General features: G+C 45.1%; 1 protein-coding gene and 1 non-coding gene across 3 annotated transcripts in view; one reads left to right on the forward strand and one right to left on the reverse strand.

Moving 5' to 3' along the window:
• Nucleotides 1-25,000, reverse strand: part of LOC123774910 (allatostatin-A receptor) — a 395,408-nt gene that overhangs the window by 369,514 nt on the left and 894 nt on the right. The gene's annotated exons all lie outside the window — the stretch shown is intronic.
• Nucleotides 21,686-21,804, forward strand: LOC123752226 (5S ribosomal RNA). Its single transcript, XR_006772178.1, has one exon. It is a non-coding gene; the product is annotated as a 5S ribosomal RNA (ribosomal RNA).

The raw sequence follows: 25,000 nt of genomic DNA on the forward strand, positions 1-25,000 counted from the left end.
TTCATTTCGCCAATGGTTATTGCATATTAAGTGAATTGGCTCACTCCCTATCATCTTAATGGAAATAATCTTTGAATACTTACAATTTCAAGTATTATTTAAAAAAACACACGAGAGCGAGATTGTATATTGGAAGCATACATGTTCTTCCATTCATCATAAGTCCAAACCATCCTTCAAAATTATAGGATCAAATATATACTGTTGCACTCAAACACACAAGGGTAGTGTTTGAGTGCAAACACACACACACACATACACACACACACACATACACACACACACACACACACACACACACACACACACACACACACACACACACACACACACACACACACAGGTGGAAACTGAGTACCCAAATGAGCCACAGGAACGTTAGAAAGAAATTTTTTCAGTGTCAGAGTAGTTAGTAAATGGAATGCATTAGGAAGTGATGTGGTGGAGGCTGACTCCATACACAGCTTCAAAAGTAGATATGATAGAGCCCAGTAGGCTCAGAAACCTGTACACCAGTTGATTGACAGTTGAGAAGCAGGACCAAAGAGCCAGAGCTCAACCCCCGCAAGCACAACTAGGTGAGCAGAACTGAGTACACACTTGGAACGTGGCACTTTGGTTTAGCTTACAGAAAGCGTCTAAGATGCTTAGTCGTAAGGTACATCGGTAGCAATTAGATTAGTGACATTTATCATGATACAGTGATAGATTACAGTGACATTTATCATGCTACAGTGATAGATTACAGTGACATTTATCATGATACAGTGATAGATTACAGTGACATTTATCATGATACAGTGATAGATTACAGTGACATTTATCATGATACAGTGATAGATTACAGTGACATTTATCATGATACAGTGATAGATTACAGTGACATTTATCATGATACAGTGATAGATTACAGTGACATTTATCATGATACAGTGATAGATTACAGTGACATTTATCATGATACAGTGATAGATTACAGTGACATTTATCATGATACAGTGATAGATTACAGTAAATTCGACAGTGCTTGTCGAATTTATGAAGACAATGTAGAGTCCCAAATTATGGATAAATTGCATAAGTTTAGGATTAGGAAAGACATAAAGTTCAATTCCCGGTCGGAACAGTAACATTTAGGCTGTTTCTTTTACCTCATCTCACTGTTCACCTCACAATTCAATCACACGATTGAAGGACATAGGTACAATCTAGAAACTCACAATCTAGAAACTCACAAGAAACTAGTACGGAAGAAAGAACTTCTTCAATGTATATGTATTAAAAGAGGTGGAACCTCTCGGACGTAGGTTCGAATCCTCGTCACGGCCCTTGTGGATTAGTTCGAAAGAGGTGGTAGTTCAGGCTAACTTCATTCCCTGTTTCAAAACTTGGCATGATAACTAAAGCATCGACAGTCATTAGAACTGAAAGACGGGGCCCAAGAGATGAACCGCACCGGTCGGGAGCCGGTCGGCCGAGCGGACAGCACGCTGGACTTGTGATCCTGTGGTCCTGGATTCGATCCCAGGCGCCGGCGAGAAACAATGGGCAGTTTCTTTCACCCTATGCCCCTGTTACCTAGCAGTAAAAATAGGTACCTGGGTGTTAGTCAGCTGTCACGGGCTGTTTCCTGGGGGTGGAGGCCTGGTCGAGGACCGGGCCGCGGGGACTCTAAAAAGCCCCGAAATCATCTCAAGATAACCTCAAGATAACGCCTCGCAATCACATACGACCGAGTACGCCCTCCTGATTTACTCGGGCGACCGAGTACGCCCTCCTGATTTACTCGGGCGACCGAGTACGCCCTCCTGATTTACTCGGACGACCGAGTACGCCCTCCTGATTTACTCGGGCGACCGAGTACGCCCTCCTGATTTACTCGGGCGACCGAGTACGCCCTCCTGATTTACTCGGACGACCGAGTACGCCCTCCTGATTTACTCGGGCGACCGAGTACGCCCTCCTGATTTACTCGGACGACCGAGTACGCCCTCCTGATTTACTCGGGCGACCGAGTACGCCCTCCTGATTTACTCGGGCGACCGAGTACGCCCTCCTGATTTACTCGGGCGACCGAGTACGCCCTCCTGATTTACTCGGGCGACCGAGTACGCCCTCCTGATTTACTCGGACGACCGAGTACGCCCTCCTGATTTACTCGGGCGACCGAGTACGCCCTCCTGATTTACTCGGGCGACCGAGTACGCCCTCCTGATTTACTCGGACGACCGAGTACGCCCTCCTGATTTACTCGGGCGACCGAGTACGCCCTCCTGATTTACTCGGGCGACCGAGTACGCCCTCCTGATTTACTAAATAAATAAATACGCACACTGAAACTTATTTAGCACATATGACTATTTGAACGGTAAAATACACATGTACGAACATATAGCCATTTGCTTAAACAATTACCTGGAGCGTATGCATCCAAAAAGCCCAATTTAGAACGATTTTAAAACACGGCAAAACTCCAACTCGGATGAAATTCAGAATGTCAAATTGAAATCGGAGCATTTCAATCATCTCCCTGTTAATGGAGTCACTTTTAGAGATTGAGTGATACAAGCTTTCACTAGTTATCTATATATGGATACACATATTACCGTCCATCCACTTGGGCTGGACGGTAGAGCGACGGTCTCGCTTCATGCAGGTCGGCGTTCAATCCCCGAATCTAACTGTGTATGGTAACTCATGGCTTCATATATTTACATATACAGCAGCAGCTGATGCTACCTAAACCATTTTAACATTATTAATCGCCTTGCAGTGCCTAGTTACTCATTAATCATTTCTTAATAACCATTCATTTCATCGACACATTATCTCTTCTCTCTGTCGGTAATCGCCGTTAATAACTCATCTTTAAACTTCACACACTCAACATCTTGCTCTCAAACTCATCTACTTATTCAACAGACTCAACATCTTGCTCTTAAACTCATCTACTTATTCAACAGACTCAACATCTTGCTCTTAAACTCATCTACTTATTCAACAGACTCAACATCTTGCTCTCAAACTCATCTACTTATTCAACAGACTCAACATCTTGCTCTCAAACTCATCTACTTATTCAACAGACTCAACATCTTGCTCTCAAACTCATCTACTTATTCAACAAACTCAACATTTTGCTCTCAAACTCATCTACTTATTCACTCATTTGTTATTTCTTTGTGGACAGATAAGACACGATAACAGAGGTAAATACTGACCACCCAACCCACGGATCTAAGAATAAGGGAATTCTAAGAATAAGGAAAGTGACGATGGTTCAAGACCTGAGTATGGTCGAAAACCTATGGACCGAAACGTTGTCACTTGATAAAAGGTCCAGGATGAACCGAAACGTCGCACCTTTATGTTTTAGATGATTGGTTGGGTGATTAATTCGCGATAACCATTCTTTAGGTGTTATCATGGCTCGTGGTAATCCTTGTCTGATCCTCTCGCTACGTGACTGGTCACGGACCTTCGTGCCGGAAATGTTAACACAATACAAACATACTTTTGTTATGTGTAAAGCTTCTGGTTGATTATCTGTCTATCTCTCTGTCTCTGTCTCTCTCTGTCTCTCTCTGTCTCTGTCTCTCTGTCTCTGTCTCTGTCTCTATCTCTGTCTCTATCTCTGTCTCTGTCTCTGTCTCTGTCTCTGTCTCTGTCTCTATCTCTGTCTCTGTCTCTGTCTCTGTCTCTGTCTCTCTCTCTCTGTCTCTGTCTCTCTCTGTCTCTCTGTCTCTGTCTCTGTCTCTCTGTCTCTGTCTGTCTCTGTCTCTGTCTCTCTCTGTCTCTGTCTCTCTGTCTCTCTCTCTCTCTCTCTCTCTCTCTCTCTCTCACTCTCTCTCTCTCTCTCTGTCTGTCTCAATGTCTCTCTCTCTCTCTCTCTCTCTCTCTCTCTCTCTCTCTCTCTCTCTCTCTCTCTCTCTCTCTCTCTCTCTCGCTCTCTCTCTCTCTCTCTCTCTGTCTGTCTCAATGTCTCTCTCTCTCTGTCTCTCTCTCTCTCTCTCTCTCTCTCTCTCTCTCTCTCTCTCTCTCTCTCTCTCTCTCTCTCTCTCTCTCTCTCTCTCTCATCAGTTGTCCTGTCCCTCATTCTCTTGTGGTCTTTCTCATCCTTGCCCTAATGTAGGCAGGCTTCCCTACCCACCTCTCCCTTACAACGACGGACTTAACTATCTCTACGTCTCCGTTCTCTTCACTCTCACAGCTCACATCTGGGAGCTGTCTTGCCAGGAGGCCTGTCATTGTTGTTGGTATTCAAGATTCAGCTACTGAGAACATGAAGTTCCAAGTAGCACGGGCTATGGTGAGCCCGTAGTGGACTTACCTGGCACAGGAGCGGGGCAAGTAGCACGGGCTATGGTGAGCCCGTAGTGGTTTTACCTGGCACAGGAGCGGGGCAAGAAGCACGGGCTATGGTGAGCCCGTAGTGGACTTACCTGGCACAGGAGCGGGGCAAGAAGCACGGGCTATGGTGAGCCCGTAGTGGACTTACCTGGCACAGGAGTATCCCAGGCCCTATCCTCTCCTCATATCCCAGGCCCTATCCTGTCCTCATATCCCAGGCCCTATCCTGTCCTCATATCCCAGGCCCTATCCTGTCCTCATATCCCAGGCCCTATTCTGTCCTCATATCCCAGGCCCTATCCTGTTCTCATATCCCAGGCCCTATCCTGTCCTCATATCCCAGGCCCTATCCTGTCCTCATATCCCAGCCCCTATCTTGTCCTCATATCCCAGCCCCTATCCTGTCCTCATATCCCAGCTCCTATCCTGTCCTCATGTCCCAGCCCCTATCCTGTCCTTATATCCCAGCCCCTATCCTGTTGTCATATCCCAGCCCCTATCCTGTCATATCCCAGCCCCTATCCTGTCCTTATATCCCAGCTCCTATCCTGTTGTCATATCCCAGCTCCTATCCTGTCCTCATATCCCAGCCCCTATCCTGTCACATCCCAGCTCCTATCCTGTTGTCATATCCCAGCTCCTATCCTGTTGTCATATCCCAGCTCCTATCCTGTTGTCATATCCCAGCCCCTATCTTGTCCTCATATCCCAGCCCCTATCCTGTCCTTATATCCCAGCCCCTATCGTGTCATATCCCAGCTCCTATCCTGTCCTCATATCCCAGCCCCTATCCTGTTTATCCCAGCTCCAATACTATCCTCACATCCCTTCTTTCCTTCTACTAATTAATTACATTAACATGCCTTGATTTTCAAAATTGTCTTTGTCTGAATTTGGTGTAATTATTTGTGATTGTAATTAGTAATGATACGTTTAATTCACTTATCTTCCCAAGATTAACTTGATAAGTTGAGACATCTTTAATGTAGTTGTGGCAATGACCAATTGAAATTCGAGTTAGGCCACGGGGTCTCGTCAGGATTAATTAGTGGAAATGTCAACCTCCTAGGATAAGGATGGGGGTCACCATCCTGGGATAAGGATGGGGGTCACCATCCTAGGATAAGGATGGGGGTCACCATCCTAGGATAAGGATGGGGGTCACCATCCTGGGATAAGGATGGGGGTCACCATCCTAGGATAAGGATGGGGGTCACCATCCTGGGATAAGGATGGGGGGTCACCATCCTAGGATAAGATCTTAATTTTTAGGGGCAAAACCTTCTTCTCCCACAAAAAATGTTTTGACTTATGCCAATACACAATAGCTAGGATACATGGCTATTCACACAATAGCTTTGACATGTGTCCAAACGAAACAGCTTGGGTATTTAGTCACACACGCACACACACACGCACACACACACACACACACATATATATATATATATATATATATATATATATATATATATATATATATATATACATATGTCCATGAAAAAATAAAAAAACACAGCATAAAAAAATTCCCCGAGCCATAAAACACAAATGCAGAAGTACACAGACAAAAAAAAGGGACCCAACACGACAAATGTGTTCCATCCAGGTAACCTGTGCCAGGTAAGTCCACTACGGGCTCACCATAGCCCGTGCTACTTGCCCCGCTCCTGTGCCAGGTAAGTCCATTACGGGCTCACCATAGCCCGTGCTACTTGCCCCGCTCCTGTGCCAGGTAAGTCCATTACGGGCTCACCATAGCCCGTGCTACTTGCCCCGCTCCTGTGCCAGGTAAGTCCACTACGGGCTCACCATAGCCCGTGCTACTTGCCCCGCTCCTGTGCCAGGTAAGTCCATTACGGGCTCACCATAGCCCGTGCTACTTGCCCCGCTCCTGTGCCAGGTAAGTCCACTACGGGCTCACCATAGCCCGTGCTACTTGCCCCGCTCCTGTGCCAGGTAAGTCCACTACGGGCTCACCATAGCCCGTGCTACTTGCCCCGCTCCTGTGCCAGGTAAGCTACGGGCTCACCATAGCCCGTGCTACTTGCCCCGCTCCTGTGCCAGGTAAGCTACGGGCTCACCATAGCCCGTGCTACTTGCCCCGCTCCTGTGCCAGGTAAGTCCACTACGGGCTCACCATAGCCCGTGCTACTTGCCCCGCTCCTGTGCCAGGTAAGTCCACTACGGGCTCACCATAGCCCGTGCTACTTGCCCCGCTCCTGTGCCAGGTAAGCTACGGGCTCACCATAGCCCGTGCTACTTGCCCCGCTCCTGTGCCAGGTAAGTCCACTACGGGCTCACCATAGCCCGTGCTACTTGCCCCGCTCCTGTGCCAGGTAAGCTACGGGCTCACCATAGCCCGTGCTACTTGCCCCGCTCCTGTGCCAGGTAAGTCCACTACGGGCTCACCATAGCCCGTGCTACTTGCACCGCTCCTGTGCCAGGTAAGTCCACTACGGGCTCACCATAGCCCGTGCTACTTGCCCCGCTCCTGTGCCAGGTAAGTCCACTACGGGCTCACCATAGCCCGTGCTACTTGCCCCGCTCCTGTGCCAGGTAAGTTCACTACGGGCTCACCATAGCCCGTGCTACTTGCCCCGCTCCTGTGCCAGGTAAGCTACGGGCTCACCATAGCCCGTGCTACTTGCCCCGCTCCTGTGCCAGGTAAGTCCACTACGGGCTCACCATAGCCCGTGCTACTTGCCCCGCTCCTGTGCCAGGTAAGTCCACTACGGGCTCACCATAGCCCGTGCTACTTGCCCCGCTCCTGAGCCAGGTAAGCTACGGGCTCACCATAGCCCGTGCTACTTGCAACTTGTCCCGGGTAGCTGAATCTCTAACAACAACGGCGAGGCGCAGGGAGAAACTTTTGTCGCTTGGCTGCTCATATTCACTCGCTTCAGCACCTGGGTATTGAACTCGGGGACGCCTCTGCTTGGAGTTGTTGTGTCTGGCTCATATCACACGCAAGAGAGTGTGTGTGTGGGCAGGATGGGGGGGGGGGAGGCATTCTTACTTGTAATATGTAAAGGAAGAAATATTTACCCTGGATACATTTTTAAAATATTCTCTTTATTATATCTATAGGAGGGTGGGGGAGGCATGTTTTTCTTGAGATATATTAGAAAAATATTCTCTTCGCCATATTCCTTTGGTATACGTAAGAATAATATTTTCTCCCATGTTGACCAGACCACACACTAGAAGGTGAAGGGACGACGACGACGTTTCGGTCCGTCCTGGACCATTCTCAAGTCGATTGATTGAGAATGGTCCAGGACGGACCGAAACGTCGTCGTCCCTTCACCTTCTAGTGTGTGGTCTGGTCAATATACTTCAGCCTCGTTATTGTGACTCATCACCTGCTTTTCCTCCCATACTTGAAGTATTTTATTTTATATACGAAAGGAAAGTATTCTCTGTGTTATCTTGAGGTTATCTTGAGATGATTTCGGGGCTTTAGTGTCCCCGCGGCCCGGTCCTCGACCATGCCTCCACCCCCAGGAAGCAGCCCGTGACAGCTGACTAACACCCAGGTACCTATTTTACTGCTAGGTAACAGGGGCATAGGGTGAAAGAAACTCTACCCATTGTTTCTCGCCGGCGCCTGGGATCGAACCCAGGACCACTGGATCACAAGTCCAGCGTGCTGTCCGCTCGGCCGACCGGCTCCCTTAGGTGAGTACATAGGAGTATTTCCCTCCTACGTTTTAAACTGTAAAAAACTATACTTAAAAAATAAAACTGTAAAAACGTTTTACCAGAATAAAATCAATATAATTATCTTTGCAAAGCTTCTTTGATTATAAGTTGTAAAACCCAGACAGCTTCTGAATACACAAATTATAACGATCCAATTCCTTTTAGGGGGAGAAAAGCGAATTATATTCAGATGTCAGCTATTATGACGTTACAGTTTTGTTTATGAAGATAGCTTGCCGAGCAGAGAGAGAGAGAGAGAGAGAGAGAGAGAGAGAGAGAGAGAGAGAGAGAGAGAGAGAGAGAGAGAGAGAGAGAGAGAGAGAGAGATCATATCCCAGCTCCTTGTCCATCATATCCCAGCTCCTTGTCCATCATATCCCAGCTCCTTGTCCTCATATCCCAGCTTCTAACACTACATAAGTCACACTGGCTTAGGATTGTTACCAGGGTAAACTACGTTACTTTACTTTCCAGTTTACAAGCTGAACACGCCGGTCGCTTTACAAGTTTAGTCCCCAATATACAAAGTGCAGCACTGAAGAGGAGGAAGTCATACGTTTCTCTGTTAACATCTAAATTCCTTTTCCTTTATCCCACAGCTGATTGTCAAGTCAGTCTGGAGCATTAGAGAAAAGTTTCTTAGCTTTCAATGAGCGTAACTACAGGCGTAGGGATAAAGAGGTTTAATTGGTGTTGTGCTTCTTCGCTCATTTATTCTCGTGTCCTTGCTCCTGTTCTCATATTTTGTTTCTAATTTATATTTATCAAAATATAAATCATCAAAATCATCAAAAGCGTTTTAAATCATCAAAAGCGTTTTAAATCATCAAAAGCGTTTTAAATCGTCAAAAGCGTTTTAAATCATCAAAAGCGTTTTAAATCATCAAAAGCGTTTTAAATCATCAAAAGCGTTTTAAATCATCAAAAGCGTTTTAAATCATCAAAAGCGTTTTAAATCATCAAAAGCGTTTTAAATCATCAAAAGCGTTTTAAATCGTCAAAAGCGTTTTAAATCATCAAAAGCGTTTTAAATCATCAAAAGCGTTTTAAATCATCAAAAGCGTTTTAAATCATCAAAAGCGTTTTAAATCATCAAAAGCGTTTTAAATCATCAAAAGCGTTTTAAATCATCAAAAGCGTTTTAAATCATCAAAATGAATATGTAAGAATATGTAAGAATATGTAAGAATATGTAAGAATATGTCATATGTAAGAATGTGGCAGAATTTCAAGTCATAAAACACACGCTTAAGGTTCAGGTAGTATTCATGGTCCGCCCTCAGACATTTGTCTTAAAAGCGGCTCTGACTTGAGATTAGTCGTAGCCCGTTCATTTTCGTATTCATTGCAATTATATATTAGCTAGTATGTCTTAATTTTCAACTGCTGTGTTCTAATATTAAATGGGTTTCAATAGTAATTTTTTATATCCGCAGAAAAAATCCCAGTGTGAACATATTTATATCAATAACATTATATGTTTGTTGGAGCTTAGAGGCCAGAGGCCTTGAAACATGCCTAATACAAGTTTTCACGGGGATTCCGGTCGGGTACGTGCATAACATGGCTGTGCTGGGGTCGGCACTAGTCAAACGAGTACAGCATGGCCCGGAGAGAGAGAGAGAGAGAGAGAGAGAGAGAGAGAGAGAGAGAGAGAGAGAGAGAGAGAGAGAGAGAGAGAGAGAGAGAGAGAGAGAGAGAGAGAGAGAGAGAGAGAGAGAGAGAGAGAGAGAGAGAGAGAGAGAGAGAGAGAGAGAGAGAGAGAGAGAGAGAGAGAGAGAGAGAGAGAAAGAGAGAGAGAGAGAGGGAGAGAAAGAAAGAGAGAGAGAGAGAGAGAGAGAGAGAGAGAGAGAGAGAGAGAGAGAGAGAGAGAGAGAGAGAGAGAGAGAGAGAGAGAGAGAGACAGAGAGAGAGAGAGACAGAGAGAGAGAGAGAGAGAGAGAGAGAGAGAGAGAGAGAGAGAGAGAGAGAGAGAGAGAGAGAGAGAGAGAGAGAGAGAGAGAGAGAGACAAAGATAGAGAGAGACAGAGAAAGACACGAATATGTCAAAGTTATCATTAAATGAAAGGCAAACCGCCATGCAGAACAGCAAACTGAACTCTCAATTCTGAAGTCTCTGCATGATGTCAATGAATGAGCCTTGAACCTTGAACCTAATTCACTGAGAAACTTTATAATCACCCAATGAGCCAAGGGTCCCCACATGGGGTGAAGTATCTTCAGGTATTACTCATCTTCAAGGGATATAATTTAACCCCATCTTTCCCCCATTAGTAACCCCATTACTCTCTTGATTACTGACCCTGAATATATCTGACCTCTGGCCTCTTACATGACAACAGTCTGATGTAACTATCACCTACAGATACATATATATTTACCTGAAATTCCTCCACATACTAGTGAACATAAATTAAACTTCAAACGAATGAGACTACACAAATATATCCTGGAGACTCCTGCCAAATGGCTGAAACCGCCATAAGTTATAAAAAGACTCAAAAATGCTCTTACAGCCAAGTCTTAGTGCGAGTTATCAGTCTTAGTCTTAGTTATCTTAGTGCGAGAAACACCCAAGGAAGCCTTAACTGGCTGTCGGGCTTGTGTTCAAATCCTTCTGACGCCACACAGGTATTCAGTAGGTGGCCTCGGTATATGCACTCTTGACATTACGCGAAGAAATACACATTAATGTGACTGTATCAGATGACTGTATCAGATGTGACTGTATCAGATGACTGTATCAGATGTGACTGTATCAGATGACATGGTCTTGGCCCACTGAATATGTTTACTCTGCTCTTTGGCGGGAGAGAACGGCTCCCATAGTGCAAGGATCAAGATGTTACAGGTCTGTGGTACAGGTCTGGGTTACAGGTCTGGGTTACAGGTCTGGGTTACAGGTCTGGGGTACAGGTCTGGGTTACAGGTCTGGGTTACAGGTCAGTGGTACAGGTCTGGGTTACAGGTCTGGGTTACAGGTCTGGGTTACAGGTCTGGGTTACAGGTCTGGGTTACAGGTCTGGGTTACAGGTCTGTGGTGCAGGTCTGGGTTACAGGTCTGGGTTACAGGTCTGGGTTACAGGTCTGTGGTACAGGTCTGGGTTACAGGTCTGGGTTACAGGTCTGTGGTACAGGTCTGGGTTACAGGTCTGGGTTACAGGTCTGGGGTACAGGTCTGGGTTACAGGTCTGGGTTACAGGTCTGGGTTACAGGTCTGTTTTACAGGTCTATGTTACAATAAGCGTCCTCCAGCGCGTCTGAGCTTTGCACATACATTAATGAGTCTAACTACAGTTCGAATTACAGATTGCTTACTACAAGCTGTAAACACCAGTCATGACAACAAAATACATAATTATACATAATAAACAAACGCATACACACGTACTTCGATTCCTACTCAACCATCGACATACAACAGAACAAATTCGGAATTAATACTTTTGGTCTGATTAAGCAGTGTCTGATATAAACAGAAAAGCCGGATATATGAGAGACCCAATACCGCATCAGGTGATTGATTGATGAAGATTAAGCCAGCCAAAAGGTGGCACGGGCATGAATAGCCCGTAAGTGGTGGCCCTTTTGAGCCATCACCAGTATCAATAGATGATACTGGAGATCTGTGGAGGTGCGACTGCACCCTGGTCTATTAGATTGATTGATTGATGAAGATTAAGCCAGCCAAAAGGTGGCACGGGCATGAATAGCCCGTAAGTGGTGGCCCTCTTGAGCCATTACCAGTATCAAGAGCTGATACTGGAGATCTGTGGAGGTGCGACTGCACCCTGCGTGACGGGAGATGTGTCCCATGCCGCATCAGGTGAAGGGGTCGTATTGACGTCTCACAAACCCACTACGGCGGTATTACCAATAAATCATTTGAATGGTTTATCTAACTTTTCAATAGAAACCTTGCAACGCTGACGCCAAGACGGGAAAATTGTGACAACGTCCGCTTGAAAATCTTTCAAGAGCCAATGGCTCTATTCGAAGATTGTGCTAATTGAAATTGAAATTGAAATAAGTTTATTGAGGTAAAATACACACAAAGGGATGAGGTACCTCAAGCTATTCTCACCCCATTCAGACACGTGAATAGACAGACACACGAATAGAGCCATTGGCTCTTGAAACATTTTCAAGAGCCAATGTCTAACAATATCTAACATTTTTCTATTGAAAAGTTAGATATTATATTACGTGAATTGATTGTGCTAAAGGTTATAGAGGAAGAAGCATAATCACTTAAGGGGTCTTAAGGGCTTAAGAAGAAGCTTAAGGGGTCTCGTAGCCTGGTGGATAGCGCGCAGGACTCGTAATTCTGTGGCGCTTGTTCGATTCCCGCACGAGGCAGAAACAAATGGGCAAAGTTTCTTTCCTGAATGCCCCTGTTACCTAGCAGTAAATAGGTACCTGGGTGTTAGTCAGCTGTCACGGGCTGCTTCCTGGGGGTGGAGGCCTGGTCGAGGACCGGGCCGCGGGGACACTAAAGCCCCGAAATCATCTCAAGATAACCTCAAGATAACATTAATAACCTACAATAATAATAATCATTAGAGGACTTTACTGCAAGTAATAACCCCAAACAAAGGGAATTATGATCATAAATCCGAAGGAACGGAACACAATCACTCGCACCATCGGGAACTGAACGCGGACCTGCAAGAGTACCGCCACTGGACTTACCAGTCCACATGGATTTTCCAGACAAAATTAGCGTACTATGGCTGTGTGACGTGCGTGTGTGTGGTCATTAGGAGTCAGGAGATGCCGTCGTATGGGCGCGCGGAGTGGCGGGAAAGGTCTTCAGACGCTATAGGGAACACTCAAGGAAATGCAAATCAAATGGTGAGGCTTCTCTGAGAGCCCATTTGGTCTCGCCCTCTGCCGCTTCCAGACCGGTGGGATGAGACCCTAGACCCTAGGAAGACCCTAGACCCTGGGAAGACCCTAGACCCTGGGAGGTTACCTTGAGGTGCTTCCGGGGCTTAGTGTCCCCGCGGCCCGGTCGTCGACCAGGCCTCCTGGTTGCTGGACTGATCAACCAGGCTGTTGGACGCGGCTGCTCGCAGCCTGACGTATGAGTCACAGCCTGGTTGATCAGGGAGGGGAGCAGACCCTATACAAAAAATGGAGGAGAAAAAAAAACAATGGAAGAAAAAAGACAAAAAAATGTATAGCCGGTCGGCCGAGCGGACAGCACGCTGGACTTATGATCCTGTGGTCCTGGGTTCGATCCCAAGCGAGAAACAATGGGCAGAGTTTCTTTCACCCTATGCCCCTGTTACCTAGCAGTAAAATAGGTACCTGGGTGTTAGTCAGCTGCCACGGGCTGCTGCTTCCTGGGGGTGGAGGCCTGGTCGAGGACCGGGCCGCGGGGACACTAAAAAGCCCCGAAATCATCTCAAGATAACCTCAAGATAACCTCAAGATAATCTCAAGATAACCTCAAGATAATCTCAAGATAACCTCAAGATAACCTCAAGATAATCTCAAGATAACCTCAAGATAACCTCAAGATAACCTCAAGATAATCTCAAGATAACCTCAAGATAACCTCAAGATAACCTCAAGATAACCTCAAGATAATCTCAAGATAACCTCAAGATAACCTCAAGATAATCTCAAGATAACCTCAAGATAACCTCAAGATAACCTCAAGATAACCTCAAGATAATCTCAAGATAACCTCAAGATAACCCTTAAAATAAAAAAACACTTAGAAAAACACTAAAGAATTTCCATTGAAGCCAATATTTTCCACGGCAACTTTTATCACTATTTTTGTGTCTTAATCTTTTCTCCTTATCTTTCTCTCCTCTTCCTCTCCCTCCTTATCTTCTCATTCTCCTCCTAACATTTGTTTTTTGTATTTTTTAATGTTTTTGTTCCTTTGATTTTCGTTCTATTTTCGATCTCATTGTCTCTTTGATTTTATCTTTACTACTTTTTTTGTTTTTATTCTTATCTATTATCTTCTTTATTTTTATTATTGTTTTGTTCTTCGTTTTATTTCTTTTTTCTTGTTCTTTACTCTTAATAAAATTATGATTATTTACATATTTCTTAATGTCTCTCGATCTTAATTTTTATTTTAAGATGATTCTTGTGTCTTCGTGTAAGACAGATTCTTATCTCTTCGTGTAAGACAGATTCTTATCTCTTCGTGTAAGACAGATTCTTATCTCTTCGTGTAAGACAGATTCTTATCTCTTCGTGTAAAACAGATTCTTATCTCTTCGTGTAAGACAGATTCTTATCTCTTCGTGTAAGACAGATTCTTATCTCTTCGTGTAAGACAGATTCTTATCTCTTCGTGTAAGACAGATTCTTATCTCTTCGTGTAAGACAGATTCTTATCTCTTCGTGTAAGACAGATTCTTATCTCTTCGTGTAAGACAGATTCTTATCTCTTCGTGTAAGACAGATTCTTATCTCTTCGTGTAAGACAGATTCTTATCTCTTCGTGTAAGACAGATTCTTATCTCTTCGTGTAAGACAGATTCTTATCTCTTCGTGTAAGACAGATTCTTATCTCTTCGTGTAAGACAGATTCTTATCTCTTCGTGTAAGACAGATTCTTATGTCTTTAACATGAATCTTCTATGTTAGTTGTCTAGCAGAGTTGGACATCTGTCAGTCAGTCATCACACTGTACACCTGTCAGTTATTCATCACACTGTACACCTGTCAGTCATCACACTGTACACCTGTCAGTTATTCATCACACTGTACACCTGTCAGTCATCACACTGTACACCTGTCAGTTATTCATCACACTGTACACCTGGTAGTCAGTCATCACACTGTACACCTGTTAGTCAGTCATCACACTGTACACCTGTTAGTCAGTCATCACACTGTACACCTGTCAGTCATCACACTGTACACCTGTCAATCATTCCCATCGTTGCATGATCACCTTAAATCCATTCCTGAACCTCTTTTAAGTTTCCGTGCAACAAAACAAATGAATTTCTGCATTGCTATTTTCCTCCACAGTTTCAGAATGACTATTTCATGTCACATATAACATACATAAAACATATACTTCACACCACATACAACAGCGCCCTTATGGGATATTTTAATTAAAAAAAAATTTTCCAATTACAAATCGCACGTAAGGCTGGTCAGATATTTATTTTTGTATCACGGTGACATGTTTTCCAGTTCAATAAATAGGTTCAAAGATGAACTGGAGAAATAAAAGACCACATCATCGACCATGAGTTGTGTGTTGTTTGGGGAACTCTGTGTGATTTCAACAAGATAATTCCTCCTAAGGTTAGTTGGGATTACCTCGGAATGGCCACCAGGAAGTCGATATGCACACGATTTGCTGTCGCTACAAAATATGCATGTTATATATATATATATATATATATATATATATATATATATATATATATATATATATATGTGTGTGTGTGTGTGTGTGTGTGTGTGTGTGTGTGTGTGTGTGTGTGTGTGTGTGTGTATCACGAAAATAAACACGTGATTAAAAATGTGAGTGTCAGACCACGGAGGAAAATTGAAACAGGAATTTCCTTAAGAACTTTCGTATATTAATACATCTTCAGAAGGAGTGATTTGGGGATATATATATATATATATATATATATATATATATATATATATATATATATATATATATATATATATATATATCCTTGAAAACGACAGACAGTTTTAGATTTAGGATTCTGGCACGAATCTTCAGGCATGTTATCTTGCCTTTATACTGAGTTCATATATAGCCAAGAATTCTCCCGACACCAAGAAAAACACCTTGAAAGAAACCAACGTTGTTGACGCCTTCACGTGCCCACTTGGGGATTGGCAGCCCCAACGATCTCAATATATAGGCAAGACAACAACGTCTCTCTCTAGACGTTTAACAATGCACAAACAACAGGGTTCCATCAAGGAACATATAATCGCCGATCACCAGGGATATTTTGACCAGCAACACCGAAATAATTGATAGATACAATGACAATAGAAGATTAGATATCAGTGAAGCGTTGCATATCAAGATATCTAGACCAGCAATCAATAACCAGCTAACAGTTATTACACTCTACCCACTACAAGACCCCGAGCCAATGCAGAAGCAGGACTGAACGACCCTGCAACAGGTAGGGAATTAAGCCCCCAGAAGAACATAAACTGCCAATATGTCACATTTTAAATTTACTATCCCTATCCCTGTTGATTGATAAAGATTAAGCCACCCAGAGGTGGCACGGGCATGAATAGCCCGTAATATCCCTGTTAATACCCCATTAACCCTGTCCATGGAGGACAGAAGAAAATGTATATATGCTGGTTAGCATTGTAAATGTGTGGCCACGTCTGTGGTAGAAAAAAAAAAAAAAAAAAAAAAAAAAAAAAATACCCCATTAATTTAATACCCCATGTCTTTCATCCTTGTCACCTACCACCTCACCATTAGAGGATATAACCAGGTGCTAACACTGTAGAATTCACAATCCCTACGGGCTCACCATAGCCCGTGCTACTTGCAACTTGTTCCGAGTAGCTGAATCTATAACAACAACTTTAGAATTTGTCTTTGAGAATGTAAGGCGAGACCTTGCGAAACGCATCACCAGGTGTCAAACCCAAATAATAAATAAATGTGAACTTTGGCGAGTTAATGTTTAATCTTCGTGCTTCAGTGAAGAAAGACATAAGGAATATCTAGAAGATTCGTGCCTGAATCATAAATCTTAAACTTTCTGTCGCTTTCAACGAAATATGTTTAGAAGAAAGACTGCTACGGAAATGTAGTATAGTAGTATAGTAGGAACGAGTACTGCGTTCTGGCTACTAGGTACAACACACACACATATATATATATATATATATATATATATATATATATATATATATATATATATATATATATATATATATATATATATATATATATATATATATATATATATATATTAGTATATTTTGGTAGCAGTCTTTCCTGTATACATATATTATTATATATGACCGAAAAAGTAAGATTAATAATTCTAACACGAATTTTCTCGATCTTTCGTACATTTCTTTTCACTGTTGGTGGTAATTCAAAAATCAATTCTCCAAAATTCATTTTTATTTCTAGTCATATATATACATATATATATATATATATATATATATATATATATATATATATATATATATATATATATATATATATATATATATATATATATATAGACAGTTCATGGTCTGACACTCTCACAGTGTTTGTTCGTGATTTACACACACACACACACACACACACACACACACACACACACACACACACACACACACACAAACAAACAAACACACACACACACACACACACACACACACACACACACAGGTAGAACATTGCCTAACAAACCGAGACTAAAGACCAGCAAATATGCCTTTAATTACTGCGAAGCAGTTCACCTGGACATCAACTCCCTCAACCCGTAATATCCGACAAGAAGTGTCGACTGAAATACGGCGTTATAATTACTAATTGTCGCTTCTTGACCTCATCAGGGGGGGGTGGGGGTGTCATTGACCTAACCAAGAGTTCTCATTTGCCAAACCAAGGAATCTGACACCTCTTTGGTTAGGTCAGTGACACACACACATACACACAGGGGCCTCGTAGCCTGGTGGATAGCGCGCAGGACTCGTAATTCTGTGGCGCGGGTTCGATTCCCGCACGAGGCAGAAACAAATGGGCAAAGTTTCTTTCACCCTAAGTGCCCCTGTTACCTAGCAGTAAATAGGTACCTGGGAGTTAAGTCAGCTGTCACGGGCTGCTTCCTGGGGGTGGAGGCCTGGTCTAGGACCGGGCCGCGGGGACACTAAAGCCCCGAAATCATCTCAAGATAACCTCAAGATAACCTGGAACTTTAAGAACAAGAAGTCATAGATTTAAACTAGATAAACACAGATACCGAAGATATATAAGAAAATTCACTTTTGCAAACAGAGTGGTAGACGGTTGGAACAAGTTAAGTGAGAAGGTGGTGGAGGCCAAGACCGTCAGTAGTTTCAAAGCGTTATATGACAAAGAGTGCTGGGAAGACGGGACACCACGAGTGTAGCTCTCATCCTGTAACTACACTTAGGTAATTACACATGTGTGTGTGTGTGTGTGTGTGTGTGTGTGTGTGTGTGTGTGTGTGTGTGTGTGTGTGTCCCTTACCAACCCTTATCAAGTATGTAACGGTTGAGAGGCGGGACCAAAGAGCCAGAGCTCAACCCCCGCAAGCACAATTAGGTGAGTACACACACTTCTGTCAGATCAATGACCTAACCATAGTGTGACTGAATGCCACACCCTTGACAGTGATCTAACCATGGGTGTGGCCGAATGCCACCCACCCATGACAGTGACTTGATGTCACTGACATTACCAAAGGGGCAATGACATTAACCAATTACATCACCACTGACACTTTGCCTCCTCTTGAGTTTCTTAAGGTTATCTTGAGATGATTTCGGGGCTTTACTGTCCCCGCGGCCCGGTCCTCGACCAGGCCTCCATCCCCAGGAAGCAGCCAGTGACAGCTGACTAACACCCAGGTACCTATTTTACTGCTAGGTAAGAGGGGCATAGGGTGAAAGAAACTCTGCCCATTGTTTCTCGCCGGCGCCTGGGATCGAACCCAGGACCACAGGATCACAAGCCCAGCGTGCTGTCCGCTCGACCGACCGGCTCCCCAGTGACATTGAAAAAATATCCTACGGGATATGATCACTATCGTCACTATTCCATGGGATCTTAAAGTGACCTTAAGACACACAATCTTTGGACATTCCGCCTTGAATAAGTCACAATAATGACTGAAACACGTAATACAACTAACACATATGAGATATGTGACAACGTTTCTGCCTTGAACCCTTATCAAGTCCTCGGGCCAGATTCACGAAAGCACTTAAGAACCTGTACATCTTTTCTCAATCTTTAACGGTTTTGTTTACAATTATTAAACAGTTAATGAGCTCCGAAGCACCAGGAGGCTGTTTATAACAATAACAACAGTTGATTGGCAAGTTTTCATGTTTGTAAACTGTTTAATAATTGTAACCAAAGCCGTCAAAGATTGAGGAAAGATGTACACGTTCGTAAGTGCTTGCGTAAGTGCTTTCGTGAATCTGGCCTCAGGTTCGTAAGTGCTTTCGTGAATCTGGCCCCTGGTCCTTTATGGAGTCCTGGACCCTTCTCAAGTCAGGACTTGATACACTTCCAGGACTTGATAAGCGTCCAGGATGGCCGGAAATGTTTCCGCTTTCATGTCGCACGTATGGGTTGCGTTACTGGATTCTGATTCGTTACTCTTTGTTTCTTGGCGACCTTTGTCTACCGGGCGTTCTCTATACGTCTCTAGCAACGTCTATTCAACGTATAATACCCAGGTCAGGCATTGCTTGCCTGACCAGGGGCCAGATTCACGAAAGCACTTACGCAAGCACTTACGAACCTGTACATCTTTTCTCAATCTTTGGCGCCTTTGTTTCCAATTATTAAACAGTTAATGAGCTCCGAAGCACCAGGAGGCTGTTTATAACAATAACAACAGTTGAATGGGAAGTTTTCATGCTTATAAACTGTTTAATAAATGTAATCAAAGCCGTCAAAGATTGAGGAAAGATGTACATGTTCGTAAGTGCTTGCGTAACTGCTTTCCTGAATCTGGCCCCTGGGCGTCTGATCTCTAGTTTCACGTATCATACCTGACTTTCTTCCTCTACTTCACTCCTCTCCTGTTCTAAGGAACTTAACAGATGTGTGACCCGACTTCAGATGTGGCTCCTACTCTAAGGAACTCAACAGATGTGTACCCCATCCTCTGGCTCTTTGGTCCCGCCTCTCAACTATCAATCAACTAATATACAGCTTCCTGAGCCTCTGGGGCTCTATCATATCTACATTTGAAACTGTGTATGGAGTCAGCCTCCACCACATCACTGCCTAATGCATTCCATCCGTTAACTACTCTGACACTGAAAATGTTTTTTTAACGTCTCTGTGGTTCATGTGGGTACTCACTTTCCACTTGTGATTACACTTGGGCATTTATCATATCGTTCATTCTTCCTATGTTGACCAGACCACACACTAGCAGTTGAAGGGACGACGACGTTTCGGTCCGTCCTGGACCATTCTAAAGTCGATTTGTGATTTTACTTTAGCCACGTTATTGTAACTCATCTCCTTCCTATGTTATTATTTCATCCTTTTCCCTACGTTTTGTGAATTATATCGTCCGAGGGATCCTGATTACACGATATATCGTTGGTTATATATGTTTATCTAATTGTTGCTTATCAGGGTAACTTCATCATATCGTCCTATCTCCATCTGTTAAGTTCATCATATCGTCCTATCTCCATCTGTTAAGTTCATCATATCGTCCTATCTCCACGTGTTAAGTTCATCATATCGTCCTATCTCCACTTGTTAAGTTCATCATATCGTCCTATCTCCACGTGTTAAGTTCATCATATCGTCCTATCTCCACCTGTTAAGTTCATCATATCGTCCTATCTCCACGTGTTAAGTTCATCATATCGTCCTATCTCCACGTGTTAAGTTCATCATATCGTCCCCTCTGCACGTGTTAAGTTCATCATATCGTCCTATCTCCACGTGTTAAGTTCATCATATCGTATTTCTCCATAATGTGATATAAGCAAAATTTACCAATATCCACGACTGACATGATATCGTTCTTTCTCTGCCCACTATATCGTATATGGACAAATTGGCGCGATATCGCACTGCACGCGATTATCGCGCCAGAGTTTCCTGTTGGTCCAGCTTGTCCTGAGTTGAGTGCATGTAAGTCTTAGATAAGTGCCAAGTGATTTAGCAAACTAATGTGGCTAGCAATTCCCGAATTAATGACAGAGACTGGCCGGTCATAGACAGTAATGGGAACTGAGATGATAAATCCCGTCCATTCTTTTTCCTTGGTGCTGGATAGGAAAAGTTTCCTTTTTTTCCGTTTTGTAATAAAAATTTCAACAAATTATGTCAAAAAATCTTAATGGAAGCGCAGATATACTTTTAAATGTGTATATTTGTTGTTCTTCAGGAAGAGATTGACACTGGGATTATCTTGAGGTTATCTTGAGATGATTTCGGGGCTTTAGTGTTCCCGCGGCCCGGTCCTCTCTTGAGGTTATCTTGAGATGATTTCGGGGCTTTAGTGTCCTTGAGGTTATCTTGAGATGATTTTGGGGCTTTAGTGTCCCCGCGGCCCGGTCCTCGACCAGGCCTCCACCCCCAGGAAGCAGCCCGTGACAGCTGACTAACACCCAGGTACCTATTTTACTGCTAGGTAACAGGGGCATAGGATGAAAGAAACTCTACCCATTGTTTCTCGCCCGGGATCGAACCCGGGACCACAGGATCACAAGTCCAGTGTGCTGTCCGCTCGGCCGACCGGCTTCCAAGCTTTGGGGCTTCATATTCTGGGCAATTAAAGCTTTTTTAAAGCTTCATTGTCCTGAAGGCTTCAATTATGTTCACTAACGTTGCATACGACGCTGATGTTATCCTGCTCATGTGAGCGCTTCCGGTGATTCACTAAGAGAGAGAGAACTATATCAACATTAAGGCTCCAACGGCCATGCCACGTTGAGAACACCGCTTCTCGTCCGATCAGCGAAGTTAAGCAACGTTGGGTTTGGTTAGTACTTGGATGGGTGACTGCCTGGGAACACCAAATGCTGTTGGCAATAATGTTTAGGGGCCTCGTAGCCTGGTGGATAGCGCACAGGACTCGTAATTCTGTGGCGCGGGTTCGATTCCCGCACGAGGCAGAAACAAATGGGCAAAGTTTCTTTCACCCTGAATGCCCCTGTTACCTAGCAGTAAACAGGTACTTGGGAGTTAGTCAGCTGTCACGGGCTGCTTCCTGGGGGTGGAGGCCTGGTCGAGGACCGGGCCGCGGGGACACTAAAAGCCCCGAAATCATCTCAAGATAACCTCAAGATAACCAAGACCCGTCAACACACTCTATGTAAGAGGCATAGTTAGCTGTACCTCTCACAGTGTCTAAACAACTTGATAAACACCTCGAAATGGCCCCTGATCAACCAGGTTGTAGCAAAACCACAAGGGCCGTGACGAGGGTTCGAACCTCCGTCCCAGACGCTCCTTAATCGACTGTGAAACGGAATGGTTATAAAAAAAGGTGTAACCAGGATGTAATTTATTTATCAGGCTGCGAGCAGCGGCGACTAACAGCCTGGTTGATCTGTGACCCAAAGGAGGCCTTATTAGAGACCGGGCAGGGGAGACATTGATCCTCGGAACGACCTTAAGGTATGTCGGGGTACAGCTCTGTGTGGTACAGCTCTCAGTGTGTGGTACAGCTCTCAGTGTAGGGTACAGCTCTCAGTGTAGGGTACAGCTCTCAGTGTAGGGTACAGCTCTCAGTGTAGGGTACAGCTCTCAGTGTAGGGTACAGCTCTCAGTGTGGGGTACAGCTCTCAGTGTAGGGTACAGCTCTCAGTGTAGGGTACAGCTCTCAGTGTAGGGTACAGCTCTTAGTGTGTGGTACAGCTCTCAGTGTGTGGTACAGCTCTCAGTGTAGGGTACAGCTCTCAGTGTAGGGTACAGCTCTCAGTGTGGGGTACAGCTCTCAGTGTGTGGTACAGCTCTCAGTGTAGGGTACAGCTCTCAGTGTAGGGTACAGCTCTGTGTGGTACAGCTCTCAGTGTGTGGTACAGCTCTCAGTGTAGGGTACAGCTCTCAGTGTAGGGTACAGCTCTCAGTGTAGGGTACAGCTCTCAGTGTGGGGTACAGCTCTCAGTGTAGGGTACAGCTCTCAGTGTAGGGTACAGCTCTCAGTGTAGGGTACAGCTCTCAGTGTAGGGTACAGCTCTCAGTGTAGGGTACAGCTCTCAGTGTAGGGTACAGCTCTTAGTGTGTGGTACAGCTCTCAGTGTAGGGTACAGCTCTCAGTGTAGGGTACAGCTCTCAGTGTAGGGTACAGCTCTCAGTGTAGGGTACAGCTCTCAGTGTAGGGTACAGCTCTTAGTGTGTGGTACAGCTCTCAGTGTGTGGTACAGCTCTCAGTGTAGGGTACAGCTCTCAGTGTAGGGTACAGCTCTCAGTGTGGGGTACAGCTCTCAGTGTGTGGTACAGCTCTCAGTGTGGGGTACAGCTCTCAGTGTAGGGTACAGCTCTCAGTGTGGGGTACAGCTCTCAGTGTGTGGTACAGCTCTCAGTGTAGGGTACAGCTCTCAGTGTAGGGTACAGCTCTCAGTGTGGGGTACAGCTCTCAGTGTGTGGTACAGCTCTCAGTGTAGGGTACAGCTCTTAGTGTGTGGTACAGCTCTCAGTGTGTGGTACAGCTCTCAGTGTAGGGTACAGCTCTCAGTGTAGGGTACAGCTCTCAGTGTGGGGTACAGCTCTCAGTGTAGGGTACAGCTCTCAGTGTAGGGTACAGCTCTCAGTGTGGGGTACAGCTCTCAGTGTGGGGTACAGCTCTCAGTGTGGGGTACAGCCCTGGGAAGAAATCCCAGGGCTTCACGCAGGGGAGGGAAGAAAGCCCAGGGCTTCACGCAGGGGAGGGAAGAAATCCCAGGGCTTCACGCAGGGGAGGGAAGAAATCCCAGGGCTTCACGCAGGGGAGGGAAGAAATCCCAGGGCTTCACGCAGGGGGAGGGAAGAAATCTCAGGGCTTCACGCAAGGCAGGGAAGAAATCCCAGGGCTTCACGCAGGGGAGGGAAGAAATCCCAGGGCTTCACGCAGGGGAGGGAAGAAATCCCAGGGCTTCACGCAGGGGAGGGAAGAAAGCCCAGGGCTTCACGCAGGGGAGGGAAGAAATCCCAGGGCTTCACGCAGGGGGAGAGGGAAGAAATCTCAGGGCTTCACGCAAGGCAGGGAAGAAATCCCAGGGCTTCACGCAGGGGAGGGAAGAAATCCCAGGGCTTCACGCAGGGGAGGGAAGAAATCCCAGGGCTTCACGCAGGGGAGGGAAGAAATCCCAGGGCTTCACGCAGGGGAGGGAAGAAATCCCAGGGCTTCACGCAGAGGGAGAGGGAAGAAATCCCAGGGCTTCACGCAGGGGAGGGAAGAAATCCCAGGGCTTCACGCAGGGGAGGGAAGAAATCCCAGGGCTTCACGCAGGGGAGGGAAGAAATCCCAGGGCTTCACGCAGAGGGAGAGGGAAGAAATCCCAGGGCTTCACGCAGGGGGAGGGAATAAATCCCAGGGCTTCACGCAGGGGGAGGGAAGAAAGCCCAGGGCTTCACGCAGGGGAGGGAAGAAATCCCAGGGCTTCACGCAGGGGGAGGGAAGAAAGCCCAGGGCTTCACGCAGGGGAGGGAAGAAAGCCCAGGGCTTCACGCAGGAAAAGTAAGGGAAGGATAAACCACAGGACCGGGATTTTCCTGGCTTCATTTGTGTGTACAATTTCATCAACTTTGCTTCACCTGAAGACTCATAACCCCAGCGTGGCTTAGCCTTACTGAGGTTATCTTGAGTTGATTTCGGGGCTTTTTAGTGTCCCCGCGGCCCGGTCCTTGACCAGGCCTCCACCCCCAGGAAGCAGCCCGTGACAGCTGACTAACACCCAGGTACCTATTTACTGCTAGGTAACAGGGGCATTCAGGGTGAAAGAAACTTTGCCCATTTGTTTCTGCCTCGTGCGGGAATCGAACCTGCGCCACAGAATTACGAGTACTGCGCGCTATCCACCAGGCTACGCGGCCCCCATGTACCTTCTTATATATAAATAAGTTACTAGACTCTAATATCGTGCAGCGCCTGTTGCTACGTCATAGGCCACTTTGGCGTAATATCGAGCCTACAGCAGGGGCTAGATTCACGAAGCAGTTACGCAAGCACTTACGAACCTGAGGCCAGATTCACGAAGCAGTTACGCAAGCACTTACGAACCTGGAGCCAGATTCACGAAGCCG

The sequence above is a fragment of the Procambarus clarkii genome, chromosome 84 (assembly GCF_040958095.1).
Source record: "Procambarus clarkii isolate CNS0578487 chromosome 84, FALCON_Pclarkii_2.0, whole genome shotgun sequence".
NCBI classification, from domain to species: domain Eukaryota; kingdom Metazoa; phylum Arthropoda; class Malacostraca; order Decapoda; family Cambaridae; genus Procambarus; species Procambarus clarkii.